General features: G+C 39.2%; 2 pseudogenes; one reads left to right on the forward strand and one right to left on the reverse strand.

The window, feature by feature from the left end:
• Positions 1-23,161, forward strand: part of LOC115031320 (thioredoxin domain-containing protein 17 pseudogene) — a 237,434-nt pseudogene that overhangs the window by 58,200 nt on the left and 156,073 nt on the right.
• The window catches only part of LOC147004001 (prolactin-inducible protein homolog), a 37,542-nt pseudogene that overhangs the window by 8,872 nt on the left and 5,509 nt on the right, over positions 1-23,161 (reverse strand).

Raw genomic sequence — 23,161 nt, forward strand, 5'->3', positions numbered from 1 at the left:
GTGAAGAAGATTTCATAGAGAACATGGACACAACAATCAAAGAAAATGCAAAATGCTAAAAGATCCTAACTGAAAACATCCAGGAAATCCAGGACACAATGAGAAGACCAAACCTAAGGATAATAGGTATAGATGAGAATGAAGAATTTCAACTTATAGGACCAGTAAATATCTTCAACAAAATTATAAAAAACTTCCTTAACATAAAGAAAGAGTTGCACATGAACATACAAGAAGCCTACAGAACTCCAAGTAGACTGGACCAGAAAAGAAATTCCTCCCAACACATAATAATCACAACAACAAACGCACTAAATAAAGATAGCATATTAAAATCAGTAAGGGAAAAATGTCAAGTAACATATAAAGGCAGACCTATCAGAATTACACCAGACTACTCACCTGAGTCTAAGAAAGCCAGAAGACCCTGGACAGATGTTATATAGACACAAAGAGAACACAAATGCCAGTCCAGGCTACTATACCCAGCAAAACACTCAATTTCCACAGATAGAGAAACCAAAGTATTCTATGACAAAACCAAATTCACACAGTATCTTTTCATGAATCCGGCCCTTCAAAGGATAATAAAGGGGAAACTCCAACACAAGGAGGGAAATTATGCCCTAGAAAAAGCAAGAAAGTAATCTTTCAACAAACCTAAAAGAAGATAGCCGCAACTAACTAGAAGAATAGCAACACTAAAAACAAAATTAACAGGAAGCAATAATTACTTTTCCTTAATATCTCTTAATATCAATGGACTCATTTCCCCAATAAAAAGACATAGACTAACAGACTGGCTGCACAAACAGTAGCCATCATTTTGCTGCTTACAGGAAACCCATCTCAGGGAAAAAGACAGACACTACCTCAGAGTGAAAGGCTGGAAAACAATTTTCCATGCAAATGGTCTGAAGAAACAAGCTGGAGTAGCCATCCTAATATAGAATAAAATCGACTTCCAGCCCAAAGTTATCAAAAAAGACAAGGAGGGGCACTTCATACTCATCAAAGGTAAAACCTTCCAAGAGGAACTCTCAATTCTGAATATCTATGCTCCAAATGCAAGGGCAGCCACATTCATTAAAGAAACTTTAGGAAAGCTTAAAACACACATTGCACCTCACACAATAATAGTGGGAGACTTCAACACCCCACTCTCATCAAGGGACAGATCCTGGAAACAGAAACTAAACAGAGATACATTGAAACTAGCAGAAATTATGAAACAAATGTATTTAACAGATATCTACAGAACATTTTACCCTAAAACACAAGGATGTAACTTCTTCTCAACACCTCATGAAATCTTCTCCAAAATTGACCATATAATTGTTCACAAAACAGGACTCAACAGATACAAAAAAATTGAAATTATCCCACGCATCCTATCTCATCACCATGGTCTAAGGCTGATCTTCAATAACAACATAAATAATAGAACACCAACATTCACATGGAAACTGAACAACACTCTACTCAATGATTCCTTGGTCAAGGATGAAATAAATAAAGAAATTAAAGACTTTTTAGAGTTAAATGAAAATGAAGCAACAATATACCCAAACTTATGGGACACAAAGTAAGCATTGGTAAGAGGAAAACTCATAGCTCTGAGTGACACCAAAAAGAAACTAGAGAGAGCATACACTAGCACCTTGAGAGCACATGTAAAAGCTCTAAAACAAAAGGAAGCAAATTCACCAAGAGGAGTAGATGGCAGGAAATAATCAAACTCAGGGCTGAAGTCAACCAAGTGTAAACAAACAAACAAACAAACAAACAAACAAAAAACTATGCAAAGAACCAACCAATCTAAGAGCTATTTATCAAGAAAATCAACATGATAGATAAACCCTTAGCCAGACTAACTAGATGGCAATGGGACAGTATCCTAATGAACTAAGGAAGAAATAAAGGGAGACATAACAGAACCTGAGTAAATCCAAAGCACCATCATATCCTACTACAAAGAGCTATACTCAACAAAATTGGAAAACCTGGATGAAATGGACAAATTCCTAGACAGATATCAGGTACAGAAATTAAATCATGATCAGATCAATGATCCAAACAGCCCCTATCTCCTGAAGAAGTAGAAGCAGAGATTAATAGTCTCCCCCCTCCCAAAAAAAAAAAAATCACAGGACCAGATCGGTTTAGTGCAGAGTTCTATCAGACCATCAAAGAAGACCTAATTCCAATTCTCCTCAAACTATTCCACAAAATAGAAAAAGGTACTCTACCCAATTCATTCTATGAAACCACAGTTACTCTGATACCTAAACCACACAAAGATCCAACAAAGAAAGAGAACTTCAGAACAATTTCCCTTATGAATATCAATGCAAAAATACTCAATAAAATTCTCAAAAACCGAATCCAAAACACATGGAAAAGATCATCCATCATGATCACGTAGACTTTATCCCAGGAAAGCGGGGATGGCTTAATATACAAACATTCATCAATATAATCTACTAAATAAATAAACTCAAAGACAAAAACCACATGATCATCTCCTTAGATGCTGAGAGAGCTTTTGACAAAATCCAACACGCATTCATGATAAAAGCCTTGGAAATATCAGGAATTCAAGGCTCAGAACTAAATATAATAAATTCAATATACAGCAAACCAGTAGCCAACATCAAAGTAGTTGGAGAGAAATTTGAACCAATCCCAGTAAAACCAGGGACTAGGCTAACCTGCCCAATTTCTCTCTACCTATTGAATATAGCACATTTTTATTTTATTTTATTTTATCCTTTTTTTTTTTTTTTTTGGTTTTTTGAGACAGGGTTTCTCTGTATAGCCCTGGCTGTCCTGGAATTCACTTTGTAGACCAGGCTGGCCTCAAACTCAGAAATCCGCCTGCCTCTGCCTCCCGAGTGCTGGGATTAAAGGCGTGCGCCACCACGCCCGGTTTATTTTATCCTTTTTTAAATTAGGTATTTTCTTCATTTACATTTCCAATTCTACCTCAAAAGTCCCCCATGTCTTCCCCCCAACTCTGCTCCCCGCCCCCACTCTCACTTCTTGGCCCTGTACTTAGGTATATAGAGTTTGCAAGACCTCTCTTTCCACTGATGGCCAACTAGGCCACATTCTGATACATATGCAGCTAGAGACATGAGCTCTGGGGGGTACTGGTTAGTTCATATTGTTGTTCCACCTATAGGGTTGCAGATACCTTTAGCTCCTTGGGTACTTTCTCTAGCTCTTCCATTGGGGGCCCTGTGATTAATCCAATAGCTGACTGTGAGCATCCACTTATGTGTTTGCTAGGCCATGGCATAGTCTCATAAGAGACAACTATATCAGGTCCTTTCATCAAAATCTTACTAGTGTATGCAATGGTGTCAGTGTCTGGAAGCTGATTATGGGATGAATCCCCGGGTATGGCAGTCTCTAGATGGTCCATCCTTTCGTCTCAGCTCCACACTTTGTCTCTGTAACTCCTTCCATGGGTGTTTTGTTCCCAATTCTAAGAAGGGGCAAAGTGTCTACGCTTTGGTCTTTGTTCTTCTTGAGTTTCATGTGTTTCGCAAATTGTATCTTATATCTTGGGTATTCTAAGTTTCTGGGCTAATATCCACTTATCAGTGAGTACATATCATGTGAGTTCTTTTGTGATTGGGTTACCTCACTCAGAATGATGCCCTCCAGGTCCATCCATTTGCCTAGGAATTTCATAAATTCATTCTTTTTAATAGCTGAGTAGTACTCCATTGTATAAATGTACCACATTTTCTGTATCCATTCCTCTGTTGAGGGGCATCTGGGTTCTTTCCAGCTTCTGGATATTATAAGGCTGCTATGAACATAGTGGAGCATGTGTTCTTATTACTGATTGAAACATTTTCTGGATATATGTCCAGGAGAGTTATTACGGGATCCTCCAGTAGTACTATGTCCAATTTTCTGAGCAATCACCAGACTGATTTTCAGAGTGGTTGTACAAGCTTGCAATCCTGTGGGGAGTGGGTGTGGCGGCAGTCCCAAAGGCGCCAGGGACTGCAGCTAAGTCTTATGACTTGCACCTGACTTCCTCATACATCTGAATATAAGCCACAAACGTCGTGAGAGCTGCACAGGTGTACCAGGTTACTGGCAAAGCCATTTTGGTGGAGATATGCCCCTGCTGCCCTGATTAGCTGAAGCTGCGTGCCTGGTGAGGTGGCGTGGCCTGCTGTGCGTGGATGAGAACTGATAGTATATAAGAGTGAGAGGCCCAGGGCTCCGGGTCTTTTGCCTACACAGTCAATGCACAGCCCAATAAACGTGTGCAGAAGGATCCTGCTGTGGCGTCTTGCTTGCTGGCGAGTCAGGCGTCTCACACAATCCCATCAACAATGGAGGAGTGTTCCTCTTTCTCCACATCCTCGCCAGCATCTGCTGTCACCTGAATTTTTGATATTAGCCATTCTGACTAGTGTGAGGTGTAATCTCAGGGTTGTTTTGATTTTCATTTCCCTGATGATTAAGGATGCTGAACATTTTTTCAGATCCTTCTCAGCCATTCGGTATTCCTCAGGTGATAATTCTTTGTTTAGCTCTGAGCCCAATTTTTAAATGGGGTTATTTGATTTTCTGGAGTCCACCTTCTTGAGTTCTTTTTTTTTTTTTTTTTAATATTTTTATTACATATTTTCCTCAATTACATTTCCAATACTATCCCAAAAGTCCCCCCACTTCCCTACCCACCCATTCCCATTCTTTTGGCCCTGGCATTCCCCTATATTGGGGCATATAAAGTTTGCAAGTCCAATGGGCCTTTCTTTCCAGTGATGGCCAACTAGGCCATCTTTCGATACATATGCAGCTAGAGACAAGAGCTCCAGGGTTCTGGTTAGTACATCATGTTGTTCCAACAATAGGGTTGCAGATCCCTTTAGCTCCTTGGGTACTTTCTCTAGCTTCTCCATTGGGAGCCCTGTGATACATCCAATAGCTGACTGTGAACATCCACTCCTGTGTTTGCTAGGCCCCGGCATCGTCTCACAAGAGACAGCTATATTTGGGTCCTTTCAGCAAGATCTTACTAGTGTATGCAATGGTGCCAGCGTTTAGAAGCTGATTATGGGACGGATCCCTGGATACAGCAGTCTCTAAATGGTCCATCCTTTCATCACAGCTACGAACTTTGTCTCTGTAACTCCTTCCCTGGGTGTTTTGTTCCCAATTCTAAGAAGGTGCACAATGTCCACACTTTGGTCTTCATTCTTCTTGAGTTTCATGCGTTTATCAAATTGTATCTTATATCTTGGGTATCCTAAGTTTTGGGCTAATATCCACTTATCAATGAATACATATTGTGTGAGATCTTTTGTGATTGTGTTACTTCACTCAAGATGATGCCCTCCAGGTCCATCCATTTGGCTAGGAATTTCATAAATTCATTCTTTTTAATAGCTGAGTAGTACTCCATTGTGTAAATGTACCATAATTTCTGTATCCATTCCTCTGTTGAGGGACATCTGGGTTCTTTCCAGCTTCTGGCTATTATAAATAGGGCTGCTATGAACATAGTGGAGCATGTGTCCTTTTTACCGGTTGGGACATCTTCTGGATATATGTCCAGGAGAGGTATTGCTGGATCCTCCGGTAGTACTATGTCCAATTTTCTGAGGAACCGCCAGACTGATTTCCAGAGTGGTTGTACAAGCTTGCAATCCCACCAACAATGGAGGAGTGTTCCACTTTCTCCACATCCTCGCCAGCATCTGCTGTCACCTGAATTTTTGATCTTAGCCATTCTGACTGGTGTGAGGTGGAATCTCAGGGTTGTTTTGATTTGCATTTCCCTGATGATTAAGGATGTTGAACATTTTTTCAGGTGCTTCTCTGCCATTCGGTATTCCTCAGGTGAGAATTCTTTGTTCAGTTCTGAGCCCCATTTTTTAATGGGGTTATTTGACTTTCTGGAGTCCACCTTCTTGAGTTCTTTATATATATTGGATATTAGTCCCTTATCTGATTTAGGATAGGTGAAGATCCTTTCCCAATCTGTTGGTGGTTTTTTTGTCTTATTGATGGTGTCTTTAGCCTTGCAGAAGCTTTGTAGTTTCATGAGGTCCCACTTGTCAATTCTCGATCTTACAGCACAAGCCATTACTGTTCTATTCAGGAATTTTTCCCCTGTGCCCATATCTTCAAGGCTTTTCCCCACTTTCTCCTCTATAAGTTTCAGTGTCTCTGGTTTTATGTGAAGTTCCTTGATCCACTTAGACTTGACCTTAGTACAAGGAGATAGGAATGGATCGATTCGCATTCTTCTACATGTTAACAACCAGTTGTGCCAGCACCATTTGTTGAAAATGCTGTCTTTCTTCCACTGGATGTTTTTAGCTCCCTTGTCGAAGATCAAGTGACCATAGGTGTGTGGATTCATTTCTGGGTCTTCAATTCTATTCCATTGGTCTATTTGTCTGTCACTATACCAGTACCATGCAGTTTTTATCACAATTGCTCTGTAGTACAGCTTTAGGTCCGGCATGGTGATTCCACCAGAGGTTCTTTTATCCTTGAGGAGAGTTTTTGCTATCCTAGGTTTTTTGTTATTCCAGATGAATTTGCAGATTGCACTTTCTAATTCGTTGAAGAATTGATTTGGAATTTTGATGGGGATTGCATTGAATCTGTAGATTGCCCTTGGCAAGACAGCCATTTTTACAATGTTGATCCTGCCAATCCATGAGCATGGGAGATCTTTCCATCTTCTGAGATCTTCTATAATTTCTTTCTTCAGAGACTTGAAGTTTTTATTATACAGATCTTTCACTTCCTTAGTTAGAGTCACGCCAAGATATTTTATATTATTTGTGACTATTGAGAAGGGTGTTGTTTCCCTAATTTCTTTCTCAGCCTGTTTATTCTTTGTGTAGAGAAAGGCCATTGATTTGTTTGAGTTAATTTTATATCCAGCTACTTCACCGAAGCTGTTTATCAGGCTTAGGAGTTCTCTGGTGGAATTTTTAGGGTCACTTATATATACTATCATATCATCTGCAAAAAGTGATATTTTGACTTCATCTTTTCCAATTTGTATCCCTTTGATCTCCTTTTGTTGTCGAATTGCTCTGGCTAGGACTTCAAGTACAATGTTGAATAGGTATGGAGAAAGTGGACAGCCTTGTCTAGTCCCTGATTTTAGAGGGATTGCTTCAAGCTTCTGACCATTTACTTTGATGTTGGCTACTGGTTTGCTGTAGATTGCTTTTATCATGTTTAGGTATGGGCCTTGAATTCCTGATCTTTCCAAGACTTTTATCATGAATGGGTGTTGGATCTTGTCAAATGCTTTTTCCGCATCTAAGGAGATGACCATGTGGTTTTTGTCTTTGAGTTTGTTTATATACTGGATTACGTTGATGGATTTCCGTATATTGAACCATCCCTGCATCCCTGGGATGAAACCTACTTGGTCAGGATGGATGATTGTTTTGATGTGTTCTTGGATTCGGTTTGAGTTCTTTATATATATTGGATATTAGTCCCCTATCTGATTTAGGATAGGTAAAGATCTTTTCCCATTCTGTTGGAGTCTTATTGACGGTTTCTTTTGCCTTACTGAAGCTTTGCAATTTTATGATGTCCATTTGTGGATTCTCGATCTTACAGCACAAGCCATTTCTGTTCTATTCAGGAATATTTCCCCTGTGCCCATATCTTCAAGGCTTTTTTCCACTTTCTCCTCTATAAGCTTCACTGTCTCTCGTTTTATGTGGAGTTCCTTAATCCACTTAGATTTGACCTTAGTACAAGGAGATAGGAATGGATCAATTTGTATTCTTCTACATGATAACAGTCAGTTGTGCCAGCACCATTTGTTGAACATGCTCTTGGTAAGACAGCCATTTTTACTATATTTATCCTGACAATCCATGAGCATTGGAGATCTTTCCATCTTCTGAGATCTTCTTTAATTTCTTTCCTTGGATACTTGAAGTTCTTATACAGATCTTTCACTTCTTTAGTTAGATTCATGCCACGGTATTTTATATTATTTGTGACTATTGAGAAGGGTGTTGTTTCCCTAATTTCTTTCTCAGCCTGTTTATCCTTGGTGTAGAGAAAGGCCATTGACTGGATTGAGTTAATTTTATATCTAGCTACTTCACTGAAGCTGTTTATCAGGCTTAGGAGTTCCCTGGTGGAATTTTTAGGATCACTTATATATACTATCATATCATCTGCAAAAAGTGATATTTTGACTTCTTCCTTTCCAATTTGTATCCCCTTGATCTCCTTTTTTGTCAAATTGCTCTAGGTAGGACTTCAAGTACAATGTTGAATAGGTATGGAGAAAGTAGGCAGTCTTGTCTAGTCCATGATTTTAGTGAGATTGCTTCCAGCTTCTCACCATTTACTTTTATGTTGGCTACTGGTTTGCTGTAGATTGGTTTTATCACGTTTTAGTATGAGCCTCGAATACCTGATCGTTCCAAGTGTTTTATTATGAATGGATGTTGGATTTTGTCAAATGCTTTCCCTGCATCTAAAGAGATGATCAGGCGGTTTTTTTCTTTTAGTCTGTTTATATAGTGGACTACGTTGATGGATTTCCATATATTAAACCATCCCTGCATCCCTGGAATGAAACCTACTTGGTCAGGATGGATGATTGTTTTGATGTGTCCTTGGATTTGGTTAGCAAGAGTTGTATTGAGTATTTTTGCATCAATATTCATAAGGGAAATTGGTCTGAAGTTCTCTATCTTTGTTGGGTCTTTCTGTTGTTTAGGTATAAAAGTAATTATGGCTTCATAGAATTTATTGTGTTGAGTACCTTCTGCTTCTATTTTGTGGAATAGTTTGTCCAGAACTGGAATTAGATCTTCTTTGAAGGTCTGATAGAACTCTGAACTAAACCCATGTGGTCCTGGCTTTTTTTTTTTGTTGTTGTTGGGAGACTGTTATTGACTGCTTCTATATCTTTAAGGGCTATAGGACTATTTAGATCATTAATCTGATACTGATTTTACTTTGATACCTGGTATCTATCTAGAAATTTGTCCATTCCATCCAGTTTCTCCAGTTCTGTTGAGTATAGCCTTTTGTAGAAGAATCTGATGGTGTTTTGGATTTCTTCAGGATCTGTTGTTATGTCACCCTTTTCATTTCTGATTTTGTATATTAGGATGCTGTCCCTGTTCCCTCTAGTGTGTCTGGCTAAGGGTTTATCTATCTTGTTGATTTTCTTAAAGAACCAGTTCCTCGTTTAGTTGATACTTTGAATAGTTCTTCTTGTTTCCACTTGGTTGATTTCACCCACCCCTGATTTTGATTATTTCCTGCCATCTACTCCTCTTTGGTGAATATGCTTCCTTTTGTTCTAGAGCTTTTAGATGTGTTGTCAAGCTGCTAGTGTGTGCTCTCTCTAATTTCTTTTTGGAGGCACTCAGAGCTATGAGTTTTCTTCTTAGAAATGCTTTCATTGTGTCCCATAAGTTTGGGTATGTTGTGGCTTCATTTTCATTGAACTCTAAAAAGTCCTTAATTTCTTTCTTTATTCCTTCCTTGAATCAAGGTATCATTGAGAAGAGTGTTGTTCAGTTTCCACGTGAATGTTGGCTATTATTTATGTTTTTATTGAAGATCAACCTTAATCCATGGTGATCTGATAGGACTCATGGGACAATGTCAATATTCTTGTACCTGTTGAGGCCTGTTTTGTGAACAATTATGTGGACAATTTTGGAGAAGGTACCATAAAGTGCTGAGAAAACAGTGTATCCTTTTGTTTTAGGATAAAATGTTCTGTAGATATTTGTTAAATCCATTTGTTTCATAACTTCTGTTAGTTTCACTGTGTCCCTGTTTTGTTTCTGTTTCCACGATCTGTCCATTGATGAAAGTGGTGTGTTGAAGTCTCCCACTATTATTGTGTGAGGTGCAATGAGTGCTTTGAGCTTTTTAAAAGTTTCTTTAATGAATGTGGCTGCCCTTGTATTTGGAGCATAGATATTCAGAATTGAGAGTTCCTCTTGGAAGGTTTTACCTTTGATGAGTATGAAGTGTCCCTCCTGTCTTTTTTGATAACTTTGGGTTGGAAGTCGATTTTATTCGATATTAGAATGCCTACTCCAGCTTCTTTCTTTAGACCATTTGCTTGGAAAATTGTTTTCCAGCCTTTCATTGTGAGGTAGAGTCTGTCTTTTTCCCAGAGATTGGTTTCTTGTAAGCAGCAAAATGTTGGGTCCTTTTTATGTAGCCAGTCTGTTAGTCTATGTCTTTTTATTGGGGAATTGAATCCATTGATATTAAGAAATATTAAGGAAAAGTAATTGTTGCTTCCTATTTTTTTGTTGTTAGATGTGGCATTCTGTTCTTGAGGATTTCTTCTTTTAGGTTTGTTGAAGGATTATTTTCTTGCTTTTTCTATGGTATGATTTCTGTCCTTGTATTTTTTTTTCTGTTATTATCCTTTGAAGGGCTGTATTCATGGAAAGATAATATGTGAATTTGGTTTTGTCGTGGAATACTTTGGTTTCTCCATCTACGGTATTGAAAGTTTGGCCCGGTATAGTAGCCTGGGCTGGCATTTATGTTCTCTTAGTGTCTGTATAACTTCTGTCCAGGCCCTTCTGGCTTTCATAGTCTCTGGTGAAAAATCTGGTGTAATTCTGATAGGGTTGCCTTTTTATGTTACTTGACCTTTTTCCCTTACTGCTTTTTATATTCTATCTTTATTTAGTGCATTTGTTGTTGTCATTATTATGTGTTGGGAAGAATTTCTTTTCTGGTCCAGTCTATTTGGCGTTCTGTAGGCTTCCTGTATGTTCATGGGCATCTCTTTCTTTAGGTTTGGGAAGTTTTCTTCGATAATTTTGTTGAAGATATTTGCTGGCCCTTTGAGTTGAAAGTCTTCATTCTTATCTACTCCTATTATCCGTAAGTTTGGTCTTCTCATTGTGCCCTGGATTTCCTGGATATTTTGAGTTAGGATCTTTTTGCATTTTGCATTTTCTTTGATTGTTGTGCCAATCATCTTTATGGAATCTTCTGCACCTGAGATTCTCTCTTCCATCTCTTGTATTCTGCTGCTGATGCTGGCATCTATGGTTCCAGATTTCTTTCCTAGGGTTTCTATCTCCAGCCTTGCCTCACTTTAGGTTTTCTTTATTGTGTCTACTTCCCTTTTTAGGTCTTGTATGGTTTTGTTCATTTCCATCACCTCTTTGGATGTGTTTTCCTGATTTTCTATAAGGACTTGCAACTCTTTAGCTGTGTTTTCCTGTATTTCTTTAAGTGACGTATTAAAGACCTTCTTGATGTCTTCTACCACCATCATGAGATATGCCTTTAAATCTGGGTCTAGGTTTTCAGGTGTGTTGGGTTGTCCTGACTGGCTGAGGTGGGAGTGCTGGGTTCTGATGATGGTGAATGGTCTTGGTTTCTGTTAGTAAGATTCTTATGTCTACCTCTCACCATCTGGTAAACTCTGCAGTCAGTTGTTATAGTTGTCTCTGATTAAAGCTTGTTCCTCTCGTGATTCTGTTATTCTCTACCAGCAGACTTGGGAGACTAGCTCTCTCCTGAGTTTCAGTGGTCAGAGGACTCTCTGCAGGCAGGCTCTCCTCTTTCAGGGAAGGTGGACAGATATCTGGTGTTCACACTTGCCTCTTGGCATAAGATGAAGGCTGGAAACAGGACCTGTCCCAGAAGCTGTTAGCTTCTGTAGTCCATACTCTCACCTGTGCAGACTAGTCTCAGTTTTGTCTTGGAACCAAGATGTCTCCAGCAGATGCTCAGTCAAAGCCCTCCCGGGTCAGGCAGACACCTATCCTCTGGCAGGGAAGGTGCCTGGATGTCTGGACCCCAAAAAGGGGGCTGTCTCAACAGTTCTGTGGCTCCGGCCTGTCCCAGAAGCTGTTAGCTTCTGTAGTCTACACTCTCACCTGTGCAGACTAACAGCTACTCATTTAATCTTTGGGCTTTTTCTCTTCTACATTAAGTGGTGAGAACCAGTTCACACCTCACTCACTGGGATTTATCCACTTACTGTATCACTTTTGTTGAATTTGCCCTGTAAAAACAATGTTAAACCTTTGGTTGTCTGAGCAGATAGAACTGTAGTTTGCAGAACAAAGATACAGAGTTCATTGAGAAGTTGCAGAAGTTTGATTCTTCAAACAGAATTTTACCATAATTCATTTCAGCCTATTTTATTTTAATTTATTTTATTTTTTTTTGGGTACGCTTTTCTTTTTTTTTTGATTTTTAATATTTTTATTACATATTTTCCTCAATTACATTTCCAATGCTATCCCAAAAGTCCCCCATAGCACCCCCCACTTCCCTACCCACCCATTCCCATTCTTTTGGCCCTGGCATTCCCCTATATTGGGGAATATAAAGTTTGCAAGTCCAATGGGTCTCTCTTTCCATTGATGGCCGACTAGGCAATCTTTCGATACATATGCAGCTAGAGACAAGAGCTCCGGGGTTCTGGTTAGTACATCATGTTGTTCCAACAATAGGGTTGCAGATCCCTTTAGCTCCTTGGGTACTTTCTCTAGCTTCTCCATTGGGAGCCCTGTGATACATCCAATAGCTGACTGTGAACATCCACTCCTGTGTTTGCTAGGCCCCCGGCATCGTCTCACAAGAGACAGCTATATTTGGGTCCTTTCAGCAAAATCTTGCTAGTGTATGCAATGGTGTCAGCGTTTAGAAGCTGATTATGGGACGGATCCCTGGATACGGCAGTCTCTAAATGGTCCATCCTTTCATCACAGCTACGAACTTTGTCTCTGTAACTCCTTCCCTGGGTGTTTTGTTCCCAATTCTAAGAAGGTGCACAGTGTCCACACTTTGGTCTTCATTCTTCTTGAGTTTCATGCGTTTAGCAAAATGTATCTTATATCTTGGGTATCCTAAGTTTTGGGCTAATATCCACTTATCAGTGAATACATATTGTGTGAGTTCTTTTGTGATTGTGTTACTTCACTCAAGATGATGCCCTCCAGGTCCATCCATTTGGCTAGGAATTTCATAAATTCATTCTTTTTAATAGCTGAGTAGTACTCCATTGTGTAAATGTACCATAATTTCTGTATCCATTCCTCTGTTGAGGGACATCTGGGTTCTTTCCAGCTTCTGGCTATTATAAATAGGGCTGCTATGAACATAGTGGAGCATGTGTCCTTTTTACCGGTTGGGACATCTTCTGGATATATGCCCAGGAGAGGTATTGCTGGATCCTCCAGTAGTACTATGTCCAATTTTCTGAGGAACCGCCAGACTGATTTCCAGAGTGGTTGTACAAGCTTGCAATCCCAACAATGGAGGAGTGTTCCTCTTTCTCCACATCCTCGCCAGCATCTGCTGTCAACTGAATTTTTGATCTTAGCCATTCTGACTGGTGTGAGGTGGAATCCCAGGGTTGTTTTGAGTTGCATTTCCCTGATGATTAAGGATGTTGAACATTTTTTTCAGGTGTTTCTCTGCCATTCGGTATTCCTCAGGTGAGAATTCTTTGTTCAGTTCTGAGCCCCATTTTGTATGGGGTTATTTGACTTTCTGGAGTCCACCTTCTTGAGTTCTTTATATATATTGGATATTAGTCCCTTATCTGATTTAGGATAGGTGAAGATCCTTTCCCAATCTGTTGGTGGTTTTTTTGTCTTATTGATGGTGTCTTTAGCCTTGCAGAAGCTTTGTAGTTTCATGAGGTCCCACTTGTCAATTCTCGATCTTACAGCACAAGCCATTACTGTTCTATTCAGGAATTTTTCCCCTGTGCCCATATCTTCAAGGCTTTTCCCCACTTTCTCCTCTATAAGTTTCAGTGTCTCTGGTTTTATGTGAAGTTCCTTGATCCACTTAGACTTGACCTTAGTACAAGGAGATAGGAATGGATCAATTCGCATTCTTCTACATGTTAACAACCAGTTGTGCCAGCACCATTTGTTGAAAATGCTGTCTTTCTTCCACTGGATGTTTTTAGCTCCCTTGTCGAAGATCAAGTGACCGTAGGTGTGTGGGTTCATTTCTGGGTCTTCAATTCTATTCCATTGGTCTATTTGTCTGTCACTATACCAGTACCATGCAGTTTTTATCACAATTGCTCTGTAGTAGAGCTTTAGGTCCAGCATGGTGATTCCACCAGAGGTTCTTTTATCCTTGAGAAGAGTTTTTGCTATCCTAGGTTTTTTGTTATTCCAGATGAATTTGCAGATTGCACTTTCTAATTCGTTGAAGAATTGATTTGGAATTTTGATGGGGATTGCATTGAATCTGTAGATTGCTTTTGGCAAGATAGCCATTTTTACAATGTTGATCCTGCCAATCCATGAGCATGGGAGATCTTTCCATCTTCTGAGATCTTCTAGAATTTCTTTCTTCATAGACTTGAAGTTTTTATTATACAGATCTTTCACTTCCTTAGTTAGAGTCATGCCAAGATATTTTATATTATTTGTGACTATTGAGAAGGGTGTTGTTTCCCTAATTTCTTTCTCAGCCTGTTTATTCTTTGTGTAGAGAAAGGCCATTGATTTGTTTGAGTTAATTTTATATCCAGCTACTTCACCGAAGCTGTTTATCAGGCTTAGGAGTTCTCTGGTGGAATTTTTAGGGTCACTTATATATACTATCATATCATCTGCAAAAAGTGATATTTTGACTTCATCTTTTCCAATTTGTATCCCTTTGATCTCCTTTTGTTGTCGAATTGCTCTGGCTAGGACTTCAAGTACAATGTTGAATAGGTATGGAGAAAGTGGACAGCCTTGTCTAGTCCCTGATTTTAGAGGGATTTCTTCAAGCTTCTCCTCATTTACTTTGATGTTGGCTACTGGTTTGCTGTAGATTGCTTTTATCATGTTTAGGTATGGGCCTTGAATTCCTGATCTTTCCAAGACTTTTATCATGAATGGGTGTTGGATCTTGTCAAATGCTTTTTCCGCATCTAACGAGATGACCATGTGGTTTTTGTCTTTGAGTTTGTTGATATACTGGATTACGTTGATGGATTTCCGTATATTGAACCATCCCTGCATCCCTGGGATGAAACCTACTTGGTCAGGATGGATGATTGTTTTGATGTGTTCTTGGATTCGGTTAGCAAGAACTTTATTGACGATTTTTGCATCAATATTCATAAGGGATATTGATCTGAAGTTTTCTATCTTTGTTGGGTCTTTTTGTGGTTTAGGTATCAGAGTAATTGTGGCTTCATAGAATGAGTTGGGTAGAGTACCTTCTGTTTCTATTTTGTGGAATAGTTTGTGAAGAACTGGGATTAGATCTTCTTTGAAGGTCTGATAGAACTCTGCACTAAACCCATCTGGTCCTGGGCTTTTTTTAGTTGGGAGACTATTAATGACTGCTTCTATTTATTTGGGGGATATAGGGTTGTTTAGATCATTAACCTGATCTTGATTCAACTTTGGTACCTGGTATCTGTCAACAATCTTCTCCATTTCATCCACGTTCCCCAGTTTTGTTGAGTATAGCCTTTGGTAGAAGGATCTGATGGTGTTTTGGATGTCTTCAGGATCTGTTGTTATGTCTCCTTTTTCATTTCTGATTTTGTTAATTAGGATGCTTTCCCTGTGCCCTCTAGTGAGTCTGGCTAAGGGTTTATCTATCTTGTTGATTTTCTCAAAGAACCAGCTCCTTGATTGGTTGATTCTTTGAATAGTTTTTCTTGTTTCCACTTGGTTGATTTCACCCCTGAGTTTGATTATTTCCTGCTGTCTACTCCTCTTGGGTGAATTTGCTTCCTTTTGTTCTAGTGCTTTTAGGTGTGTTGTCAAGCTGCTAATGTGTGCTCTCTCTAGTTTCCTTTTGGAGGCACTCAGAGCTATGAGTTTTCCTCTTAGAAATGCTTTCATTGCGTCCCATAAGTTTGGGTATGTTGTGGCTTCATTTTCATTGAACTCTAAAAAGTCCTTAATTTCTTTCTTTATTCCTTCCTTGATCAAGGTATCATTGAGAAGAGTGTTGTTCAGTTTCCACGTGAAGGTTGGCTTTCTATTATTTATTTTGTTATTGAAGATCAGCTTTAGTCCATGGTGATCTGATAGGATGCATGGGACAATTTCAATATTTTTGTATCTGTTGAGGCCTGTTTTGTGACCAATTATGTGGTCAATTTTGGAGAAGGTGCCATGAGGTGCTGAGAAGAAGGTATATCCTTTTGTTTTAGGATAGAATGTTCTGTAGATATCTGCCAGATCCATTTGATTCATAATTTCTCTTAGTTTCTCTGTGTCCCTGTTTAGTTTCTGTTTCCATGATCTGTCCATTGGTGAAAGTGGTGTGTTGAAGTCTCCCACTATTATTGTATGAGGTGCAATGTGTGCTTTGAGATTTACTAAAGTTTCTTTAATGAATGTGGCTGCCTTTGTATTTGGAGCATAGATATTCAGGATTGATAGTTCCTCTTGGAGGATTTTACCTTTGATGAGTATGAAGTGTCCCTCCCTGTCTTTTTTAATGACTTTGGGTTGGAAGTCAATCTTATCAGATATTAGAATGGCTACTCCAGCTTGTTTCTTCATACCATTTGCTTGGAAAATTGTTTTCCAGCCTTTCATTCTGAGGTAGTGTCTATCTTTTTCTCTGAGATGAGTTTCCTGTAAGCAGCAAAATGTTGGGTCTTGTTTGTGTAGCCAGTTTGTTAGTCTATGTCTTTTTATTGGGGAGTTGAGTCCATTGATATCAAGAGATATTAAGGAAAAGTAATTGTTGTTTCCTGTTATTTTTGTTGTTAAAGTTGGCATTCTGTTTTTGTGGCTGTCTTCTTTTAGGTTTGTTGAGGGATTACCTTCTTGTTGTTTCTAGGGCGTGGTTCCCATCCTTGCATTGTTTTTTTTTCTGTTATTATCCTTTGAAGGACTGGATTCGTGGAGAGATAATGTGTGAATTTGGTTTTGTCGTGGAATACTTTGGTTTCTCCATCTATGTTAATTGAGAGTTTGGCTGGGTATAGTGGCCTGGGCTGGAATTTGTGTTCTTTTAGTGTCTGTATAACGTCTGTCCAGGATCTTTTGGCTTTCATAGTCTCTGGTGAAAAATCTGGTGTAATTCTGATAGGCTTGCCTTTATATGTTACTTGGCCTTTTTCTCTTACTGCTTTTAGTATTCTATCTTTATTTAGAGCATTTGTTGTTCTGATTATTATGTGTCGGGAGGTATTTCTTTTCTGGTCCAGTCTATTTGGAGTTCTGTAGGCTTCTTGTATGTTCATGGGCATCTCTTTCTTTAGATTTGGGAAGTTTTCTTCTATAATTTTGTTGAAGATGTTTGCTGGTCCTTTGAGTTGAAAATCTTCATTCTCATCCACTCCTATTATCCGTAGGTTTGGTCTTCTCATTGTGTCCTGTATTTCTTGGATGTTTTGAGTTAGGATCTTTTTGCATTTTACATTTTCCTTGATTATTGTGCCGATGTTCTCTATGGAATCTTCTGCACCTGAGATTCTCTCTTCCATCTCTTGTATTCTGTTGCTGATGCTCGTATCTATGGTTCCAGATTTCTTTCCTAGGGTTTCTATCTCCAGTGTTGCCTCATTTTGTGTTTTCTTTATTGTGTCTACTTCCCTTTTTAGGTCTAGTATGGTTTTGTTCATTTCCATCATCTGTTTGGATGTGTTTTCCTGTTTTTCTTTAAGGACTTCTACCTGTTTGATTGTGTTATCCTGTTTTTCCTAAGGACTTCTACCTGTTTGATTGTGTTATCCTGTTTTTCTTTAGGGACTTGTAACTCTTTAGCCATGTTCTCCTGTAATTCTTTAAGTGAGTTATTAAAGTCCTTCTTGATGTCCTCTACCATCATCATGAGATATGCTTTTAGATCTGTGTCTAGCTTTTCCGGTGTGGGGGTGCCCTGGACTGGGCGAAGTGGGGGTGCTGGGTTCTGATGATGGTGAGTGGTCTTGGTTTCTGTTAGTAAGATTATTACGTTTACCTTTCGCCATCTGGTAATCTCTGGGGTTAGTTGTTATCGTTGTCACTGTTTAAAGATTGGAGCAGAAGCTGTGTTCCACTCACCAGCAGTCTCAAAATCCTGCGGCGGGGGTCGTGGGTAGCTGGCGGGTGTCAGGCAACCCTGTGCTCAAGCTACCCCTGTGCTGATCCGGCCGGATGAGGCCTGTGGCCCTACTCAGGCCGGTTTCTGCTTCCCTAACTAATGCAGTCTCAGGTCTCGCGCGCAATTGGATTGGAGCAGAAGCTGTGTTCCACTCACCAGAAGTCTTAAGATCCTGTGGCGGGTGTTGTGGGTAGCTGGCGAGTGTCAGCCGACCCTGCCCCCTAGCTGCCCCGGTGCTTTTCTGACCGGAAGAGGCTTGTGGCCTTTATCTCAGCCTATTTTATTAGTTGACAGATATACATACATACATGAAAAGAATGCTCTTCTCCACAGGTAGTTTGGTAAAATGGATCTATGGGAGACATCTTCTAGTTCATGATACAGTTGTTTTATTGTATAAGTCTGTACATAGGAAGTTACTGGAAATATCTTACATCTTTTTATCATCAGGACATATGCGCTTAGCCCTAACAACTTCTGCCTTCCCTTGTAAGACAGTATTGTCTACAGGAAAGAAAATCGAAGTGTTAAATTATGAAATCTACATAGCTTCATCCACTTCTTCTGCATTTAGCAAAGTCTGAGTCCACTTCCAATGTAAAAATTGCTGCTTGAACTCCTTTTATTCAGTGTCAGTGTTCTCTGTCTCCTCATGTTTTTTCACTTTGGTTTCTTATCAGTATACAGTCACTCCCCACTCCAGTGCTTCCTGCTAGGATCTCGTTTCTCTTAATTTCTTCCCTCTCAAATCCATCCTGACAATCATTATTATCCAACATTCATAAGCAGGTAGGAAATGTTGCCACTTACCAGAGACTTCAATATCCCAGAAGTAGTTGTTTATATTGCAAAGGCAGCAAGTGTAAATGGCATGAGAAGAAAGGTACATGATGCTTGGATTGATCACAGTACTGACTTTCACCTGAGTGAAGAAGAAGAGGAAGGGCTAGTGTCAATATAGAGATGGCAGCTTGGGTTTGACCATTCAGAAAAATATAAAATTCACAGAGAACAATGGGTAAGAAGGCCTAAGTATTTCATTCTAGCTATATAGATACAGTAGAAGTTTTGGGTAACTTATGAGTTAAATTCAAATTTAGCCCACATTCAGTGTTAGAAGAAAAACAACTGATTTGGGGGATAAGAGGGGAGGCATGGTCATGTTTAACTCATCAGTTGATTGTATAATAGATTACAAAGAACATTTAGTAATGTGATGGCCAAAGAGTATACATTGCTCTTGAGTTGTGTTTAAAGCATTATTTGGTCTAGCCTGAGGCTGAAGATTTCCAAACCAGAGTCAAAGCTGAATGTTATAAACTTCTCAATAACCAAGAAAGGTTTATAAGATCCTTATAAGACAGGAGGCACAAGGTTATCTACTCTGTTGTGCTGAAATGAATATGACAAAGACTAACAAGCAAATTGATCTTATAACCCAAACTCTATGACTTTGGTTTTATAGCTTGGTGCTTTTGTACTTGTTACACTGTGTCTTATTTTTGTCATTGTGAGATGAAAGGGTTGATACCTGTATCCCTTGCAAGGGTTTGTGAGTCTTTTTACTTTTTAAATGAACGGTATCATTTTAGACATAAAACAACAGGTTTATTATACAAATAGAAACAGACCCAGGTTGAAAGTTCTTGGCTGACTAGTCTTGACATATTGTTTTTCTTCAGCCAATGGTATAAATTTTTCAATCAATCATCAGATATAAGTAATGACTTCTTCTCTGTGGCTTAAGCAATACACTCTGGTAAAAACGCAATAGAAAGAATTTCTGGGTATCTAACCATTGCCAGATCAAAAATCATTTTGTTTTTTTTTGTTTTTTCGAGACAGGATTTCTCTGTGTAGCCCTGGTTGTCCTGGAATTCATTTTGTAGACCAGGCTGTCCTTGAACTCATATATCCGCCTGCCTCTGCCTCCCAAGTGCTGGGATTAAAGGTGTGTGCAGTCACTGCCCTGCCAAAAATCATTTCTTATACCATTATTTTATATGGTTTTGTGGCTTTTTGCATAACCACAATTTCCCCTTCTCTTTTTTGTGATTTTTAAATTCAGTTTGAAAAAAAAGATTTACTTACTTTTATTTTATGTGGGTCAGTGGGTATGTATGTTCATGCTCACACAGACTACAGGATGGTGTCAGATGTCCTGGACCTGAACTGGAACCCCCTGGAATCCCTGGCTGTGAGCCATCAGGGGTACTCGAAAAAAATGCTTTTAACTCCTGGAGTATATCTCCAATCCTCAAACCTTCTTTTTGCATCTCCTTTCTAGGAGACAAAGAATAATGTTGAAGGAATTGGTAAAGAATTGAGCAGGAAGTAAAGATTTTGGAACTACTGAAGAGGAAAGTAGATCAAAGGAAGGTGAGGACAATGTGTACTTGTGCTTATTGGTGGCAAGTAAGGCCTCACATTGAGGGACAGTTCACAGTCACCTCACTCCTATATTTCTTACAACTGCCCATATCTTCTTGACTCTCCATCATTAGTGCATGAGGTGGAGACAGTAGATGAGTGGAGGTGGAACCATGAGTCCAATAGCGTTTCCTTGTCACTGTCACTCAGGCACATTTATCTTTCTTTCGTTGCCATTTTCCTTGAATTTTAGTCTTCTTAATTTTTCCTCTAAATTTTCATCTTGTTTCCTAGTGAAGACCCTCAGATCACAATTAAAAGTTGTTACCAGTCATCTTCATGACACTATGATATTACCTTTATGATAGACTTCGTAACACATGCATTTGTAATGTATCTGTAAGTTACAAATCTGTACACAGGAAAAAAATTAAAAAAGCAATTTTGGAAAAATATTAAATCATTGAAAGTTTCTATTGTAATATTTTTTTCATGTTATCTCTTTTTTTTAATTTTTAATATTTTTATTACATATTTTCCTCAATTACATTTCCAATGCTATCCCAAAAGTCACTCATAGCGCTCCCCACTTCCCTACCCACCCATTCCCATTGTTTTGGCCCTGGCATTCCCCTATATTGGGGCATATAAAGTTTGCAAGTCCAATGGGCCTCACTTTCCAGTGATGGCCAACTAGGCCATCTTTCGTTACATATGCAGCTAGAGACAAGAGCTCCGGGGTTCTGGTTAGTACATCATGTTGTTCCAACAATAGGGTTGCAGATCCCTTTAGCTCCTTGGGTACTTTCTCTAGCTTCTCCATTGGGAGCCCTGTGATCCATCCAATAGCTGACTGTGAACATCCACTCCTGTGTTTGCTAGGCCCCGGCATCGTCTCACAAGAGACAGCTATATTTGGGTCCTTTCAGCAAAATCTTGCTAGTGTATGCAATGGTGTCAGCGTTTAGAAGCTGATTATGGGACGGATCCCTGGATACAGCAGTCTCTAAATGGTCCATCCTTTCATCACAGCTACGAACTTTGTCTCTGTAACTCCTTCCCTGGGTGTTTTGTTCCCAATTCTAAGAAGGTGCACAGTGTCCACACTTTGGTCTTCATTCTTCTTGAGTTTCATGCGTTTAGCAAAATGTATCTTATATCTTGGGTATCCTAAGTTTTGGGCTAATATCCACTTATCAGTGAATACATATTGTGTGAGTTCTTTTGTGATTGTGTTACTTCACTCAAGATGATGCCCTCCAGGTCCATCCATTTGGCTAGGAATTTCATAAATTCATTCTTTTTAATAGCTGAGTAGTACTCCATTGTGTAAATGTACCATAATTTCTGTATCCATTCCTCTGTTGAGGGACATCTGGGTTCTTTCCAGCTTCTGGCTATTATAAATAGGGCTGCTATGAACATAGTGGAGCATGTGTCCTTTTTACCGGTTGGGACATCTTCTGGATATATGCCCAGGAGAGGTATTGCTGGATCCTCCAGTAGTACTATGTCCAATTTTCTGAGGAACCGCCAGACTGATTTCCAGAGTGGTTGTACAAGCTTGCAATCCCAACAATGGAGGAGTGTTCCTCTTTCTCCACATCCTCGCCAGCATCTGCTGTCAACTGAATTTTTGATCTTAGCCATTCTGACTGGTGTGAGGTGGAATCCCAGGGTTGTTTTGAGTTGCATTTCCCTGATGATTAAGGATGTTGAACATTTTTTTCAGGTGTTTCTCTGCCATTCGGTATTCCTCAGGTGAGAATTCTTTGTTCAGTTCTGAGCCCCATTTTGTATGGGGTTATTTGACTTTCTGGAGTCCACCTTCTTGAGTTCTTTATATATATTGGATATTAGTCCCTTATCTGATTTAGGATAGGTGAAGATCCTTTCCCAATCTGTTGGTGGTTTTTTTGTCTTATTGATGGTGTCTTTAGCCTTGCAGAAGCTTTGTAGTTTCATGAGGTCCCACTTGTCAATTCTCGATCTTACAGCACAAGCCATTACTGTTCTATTCAGGAATTTTTCCCCTGTGCCCATATCTTCAAGGCTTTTCCCCACTTTCTCCTCTATAAGTTTCAGTGTCTCTGGTTTTATGTGAAGTTCCTTGATCCACTTAGACTTGACCTTAGTACAAGGAGATAGGAATGGATCAATTCGCATTCTTCTACATGTTAACAACCAGTTGTGCCAGCACCATTTGTTGAAAATGCTGTCTTTCTTCCACTGGATGTTTTTAGCTCCCTTGTCGAAGATCAAGTGACCATAGGTGTGTGGGTTCATTTCTGGGTCTTCAATTCTATTCCATTGGTCTATTTGTCTGTCACTATACCAGTACCATTCAGTTTTTATCACAATTGCTCTGTAGTAGAGCTTTAGGTCCAGCATGGTGATTCCACCAGAGGTTCTTTTATCCTTGAGAAGAGTTTTTGCTATCCTAGGTTTTTTGTTATTCCAGATGAATTTGCAGATTGCACTTTCTAATTCGTTGAAGAATTGATTTGGAATTTTGATGGGGATTGCATTGAATCTGTAGATTGCTTTTGGCAAGATAGCCATTTTTACAATGTTGATCCTGCCAATCCATGAGCATGGGAGATCTTTCCATCTTCTGAGATCTTCTAGAATTTCTTTCTTCATAGACTTGAAGTTTTTATTATACAGATCTTTCACTTCCTTAGTTAGAGTCATGCCAAGATATTTTATATTATTTGTGACTATTGAGAAGGGTGTTGTTTCC

Source organism: Mus caroli, unplaced genomic scaffold, assembly GCF_978045245.1.
Source record: "Mus caroli unplaced genomic scaffold, Mus_caroli_1 scaffold_7, whole genome shotgun sequence".
Lineage (NCBI taxonomy): Eukaryota > Metazoa > Chordata > Mammalia > Rodentia > Muridae > Mus > Mus caroli.